Below are 5,398 nucleotides of genomic sequence, written 5' to 3'. Positions count from 1 at the left end.
TTTACTAGCTGCAGCATCACATTGCAGGCTCATGTTCATCTTGTGGTCAATGATGACCCCCAAGTCTCTTTCTTCTGTAATGCTAGCCAGCGTAGCACTGCCAAGTCTATAAGGATGTTGCAGATTTTTCTTCCGAAGGTGGAGAACCTTGCATTTTTCAGTGATAAACATCATCAGGTTCTTGTCCACCCATTTGCTGAGCCTGTCCAGGTTTTGTTCACTCGTGGGTGGGATAGAAGCCATTTTAAGTGGCAGGTTAGTTGAAAGCAATGGATAGAGTTATAGGGTTGTGATGAATCAGAATGAGATATCAAGCTATCCCCAAACAATAACTTAACACTGAAATGAGAGGAGCATGTCATATCCAGAAAAGAAGGGGAGAAAACAGAACAGAGAAGTGAGCCACTCATTTCAAACTGAAAAATGAACACCTAGTAAGGTAACAGGTCACTGAGTCACTGTCTAGAAGACAAAGCACTTAGATGGGGCACTTAAGTGGGACAACTAGGACACATTAAGAGGGTTTATGTCTAAAGAACAAGAGCATCTAATTGGTCTGTAGAGATAACTTAACAGTTCAGTTAAATATGGTTAGTTTCAGACAACCATCCCAAATATATCTTACTTTAAAACCGCTTTGATTTTTAGATCTTAGTCTCATGATGAGGTCTAAAATACAACATTGCAGACTGTGAGATCACAGACAGGACTGAATTTTATTAGTAGATGTTAAGAGCTATGAACCCAAACAGGTGATAAAGCCAGTAGGGAAATACAGATCACCCAAGCGAGGGACTAACATTGGAGCAATGGGGGTGAGGAGGGGAATGCAACTAGGTTACAGAAAATACAATGTTAGCCAACTAAGCCCAGGGGTGGGGGGAAGGGGAGGGAGGGGGTTCGCAACGCTGATAGAGGAAGAAAATAGATATATACAAACCTGTACAATGGTCTGCAATTGTGGAGTGAGCAGGTTGGAGGAAGTCCATATAGAGTCTCATTGTGCGGGTCCTCTTTGGGCAGAGTGGGGTGCTCCTTTGTTGAAGATTCTTCTCCAAGTCCATCAAGTGCAGAGGACCCCCACAATGAGACTCTATATGGACTTTCTCCAACCTGCTCACTCAGGTGCAGAGTGCGGTTCTGGGTCTGGTCTGGTGGCAGTCGGTCTGGCAGGGTCAGTGTACTGGAGGTGGCCCATGATGTGCTCCACGTAGATGTCACGGGACCAGCAGATCACGTCGGACAGCATGAGGCAGTGCATTAGCTTGGCGTAGCAGCAGAAGATGAGGTAGGCATGCAGGATGTCTTGTTTCTGGGGTCCCAGGCTCTAAGCATTCCCACGATGAGCACGTCAGCCTATTAACATGCAAACACAGCCCAAGAAGAAGTTCAAAAAGTTAAAAAATAAATTATGGAAATCAAATCAAGGCCAGGCAACTAAAGATTAACAGGGTAGAAAAAATGGTATAAATAAGATATTAAATAGAATGAAAAAAAAAACAGCAAAAGATGAGATACAGATAATTTATTTGTGCAAAAAGAAAACACTAATGTTTTTCTACTTATTAAATAAATATGCTCTTATTTTATTTTATTTTCCAAAACAAAAAAAATATCAGCTTTGTCAACTGGAATGATATAAAACAGGTGCCAGAAATTTACAAGCCATGGGCTGGATGTGATCCATGGAGCCACTGGGGGCTTCAGCAGTATTCAGGAACAGGTCATTATGGGGAGGGAGGAGGGCTTCATCTGCACCAAGCTCTGGCTGTACAGCAGAAAGCTTTATCCATGCTATGCCTCACCTGGGTTCTCACCTGGGCGCCAGCCTATCTTGGACCTAAACTCGGTTATTCTAGTCTGCTGCCAGAAAAAACACTGCAGAGAGTAATTTAAAGAGTTGGGAAACTATTGTAGACTGGGCCTAAAATCTTAGGGGGTCACTCACACTGTTCAGGAGAAATCTAAACTGGTATGAAAAAACACCAACTTTAAAAGGGGTTCTCCCTTTACTTACCCTGCCGCTGTGACTTTGACCTTAAGATTACAGAGCAATTAAACGTCCCAGTTGCAGAGTAACTAAGTTTTCAGAGCACTAAGGATCAGGACAGTTTAAACAGTACTAGTGTCATCCAGGGACAGATCTGAAAGAGGAAGTTTACTTCTCAAGATTGTACTGTGTCTAAAAACAGATTTAGCTGAGTTTGTATATGCTGGAATGGATGGGCTAGGCCACAGCTCTCCAACTTTGGAATATACAGGGGCCACATACTGCATGGGTCCTCCACTGTACTGGGGCCCCAGGCCCCCACAGTTACACCACCCCAAAGAAGGAGGAGAGAGGGAGAGCCTGGAAACACTGGTAGTAGCCACCAGAGAAGTGGGGAAATTGGCACCCAAGCAGGAGCCTGGGGAGTAGGCAGGGGTTGTGAAAGAACCCCTGGGGGGCATTATGCAGCCCAGAGGCTGCCATTTAGACAGCTCTAGCTAGGCTAATCTTCCCTATTAAGCAATATTCTAATGATTACAACACCTGACTGGGAACTAAGACTGGTTTCTTTCCCAGATTCTGCCACTGACACATTCTTAACCTTGAATAGGTCACACAGATTTACCGATTCACAGAAGTTTAGGGCTCGAAGGGACCTCATAAGATCATCAGGTCCAGCCCCCCTGCTCTGGGCAGGAAAGATTGCTGGGGTTAAATAACCACAGCAAGGTGTTCATCCAGTCTCCTTGTGAAGAACTCCAGGGTAGGTCACTTAAGCCAAATGATCCAGACCAGGTGATTAAAGTTAGACACAAGAATTCAGATTTAAGCATCTAAATAAAAGTGTCCCATTTTTCAGAAGTATTAAACATAATTCCAGCTTGGTTCCTATTACAGCAAGGACATCTACAGCCAAGGGTATAATAAGTGGATTTCCTCCTTAGGAAAAAGCAGAAGAAAACAAGAATCATAGAAAATTAGAGTTGGAAGGGACCTCAGGAGGTCATCTAGTCCAACCCCCTACTCAAAGTAGGATCATTCCCAGCTAGATCATCCCAGCCAGAAATAAGGTAAACTGTATAAAATAACAAATGATAAAATGACTATGTTATTAGATGTCAAATTAAAAAAGATCAGTAACATAAGTACTACTCCTGATTAATAGAAAATGCCAGGATATACCATGTTAGACCAGACTGTCTAAGACAATACTCCCTTTTAAGTTTGTGCTGTAACCTATACTGCCATTACCTTGTGCGTAAGTCCAATTAAATATAATTTTAAATCTTTTATAAAGGAAATTCAATAATATTTTTCTTGTACGAAGACTACAAAAAGCAAAAGTGGTCCTGAGCTATGAAATTATAAACTGAGGCTGTCAAATATCTGTAGGGAACCAGGAAAACAGGGGAACAAAGAAATCTCATAAATGCTGAGAGATGGAGTAGAAGATAAGGTTTCCCTTGGCTTGTTGTCCCTTTGCAGTGTATCAAGGGAACTGAGTGCCCTGGTTCACTAATTCTGCATATTCATCATCTGTCACAATGCATTTTTGGGCAGCTTTGTGTAAGTTTTCTTCAAAAGTATGTTATCTTGGAAAATGCAACATGAGCAATACTCTTCGAAGTTCTGGGGAAAAATACAAGCATTTGTTTACAATTCAGGCTTAAAGAAGGCTGGGTCACATGGGGCTACAAAGCAGCCAAAACAAGTAGAGACCTCTGAGGTGCATCTGAAACAAATTACTTATAAGTGAAAGAGCATTACAAATGTTTCACAACATACTGCTATCATGATCTTGTGGTATGAACACTGGACTAGCAGTCAAGGACCTTATTTCTAGAGAGATTAGGAGCTCCAAATAGAGCCTCTGGGAACTGAAGACACACAGATGCTAAATGGACCACCAGATTCTGTGGTTTGGTACCTGGCCTTGCCATTAATTTGCTTATGACTGTGAGTAAGTCGTTTAGATAGATTTTTTTTTAATTACTAGTAATTTTGATTGTCTCAAGAAGTGGCTTTTAAACTTGAGACATCTTGAAGGTGACTGATTTTAGGAGAGTGGGTTCCAAAACACAAAAAAAAATCAACCTTCAAAAGTATCTCAGGTTTGTTACCCAACAACAGCTGTATCTGAAATTGCTAGTTACTAAGCATGTCTACACATACATTTGATCCAGGATCAGTTTACTTGTGAGAAAACTACTTACAAGTAAATGCTCCCAGGCAGGTGTCTACAAATGCAGAGAAGCAGGAGCAGATTAGCTGCTAATGGCAGCAAACTGTTCCTGCTTCCTAGGGCCCTGTAATGGGCCCCTGCCACCACCAGGGGGACTTCTAGGATCAGTGGATCGGGGTAGGTGGCTAGGACCTACCCCACCCCTGCAGCTCTTTCCACGTCCCATGCTTCAATCACCCAGCCAGGGCATGGGGCTGGGACCTGCCCCTGACTGGGAGAATTCCCAGCCCCTGCTCTATGATTGTAGGGCAGAGACCAGAGAGCCTGTTTCCTGCTCAACTCTGAGGAAATGTGACTGGTCCTCTGGACCAGAAACTACTTGGGAGGGGTTTGGGCAGCACAGTGGGATGCAGGGTCTTGCACTTGGCCACGAACAAGAGAATGCATGAGTGAGGTGAAAACATTACCACTTCTCCTTTTTTTCCTTTTTTCTGTTGCACTTTTTCATTTTTTTATTTTGATTGAGCTGCATCCAGAAGGGGCCCAGGAGTGGACTAACACCCCTATGAGCAGAATTAGCTAAGGGCAAGTGGTTAGAACAGCCAGCCACCTGAATAAGGGCACTGTTGAATTAAGAGTGCTCAGTAACTTACTGAGAACTCATGAGGTCTGAAAATTAATTAAAGACCTATTTGATTTTGAACTTGACTTGGACTGATGTGATTTATGAATTAATTTCAAACATTGTTGCCTGATGAATTTTGATCATGGACTGCGATGATTTCTCAATTAAGACTGAGACTCCTTTTTTTTAATGGTGAATTAATTAATGAAAGTATTTGATTTGTAACATCTCTGGGGCAGTCAAATTAATTACACATGGGACGTCCCTTTAATCAAGACATCATTTGAGGAATAAAAACACCAAACTTAGCTGGTTGCCTATAATTTGAATACTGAACACCATAGGGCCAGTAAGCTACAGTGGTGTGTGGATGGGACGTAGGGGTGGAGGAGCCCCAAGAAACATGTTTCATAGTTTCATAGTTTCTAGGGTCAGAAGGGACCTGAGTAGATCATCTAGTCCGACCCCCTGCCATGGCAGGAAAGAATACTGCAAGACGTGCATCTAACCTCCTCTTAAACACCCCCAGGGTAGGAGCCTGCACCACTTCTCTTGGAAGTTGGTTCCAGAACCTAGCCGCCCTGACCGTGAAGTAGCGCCT

The sequence above is a fragment of the Crocodylus porosus genome, unplaced genomic scaffold, assembly GCF_001723895.1.
Source record: "Crocodylus porosus isolate Cpor-Errol unplaced genomic scaffold, CroPor_comp1, whole genome shotgun sequence".
Lineage (NCBI taxonomy): Eukaryota > Metazoa > Chordata > Crocodylia > Crocodylidae > Crocodylus > Crocodylus porosus.
Note: the sequence above shows the minus strand (reverse complement) of the source record.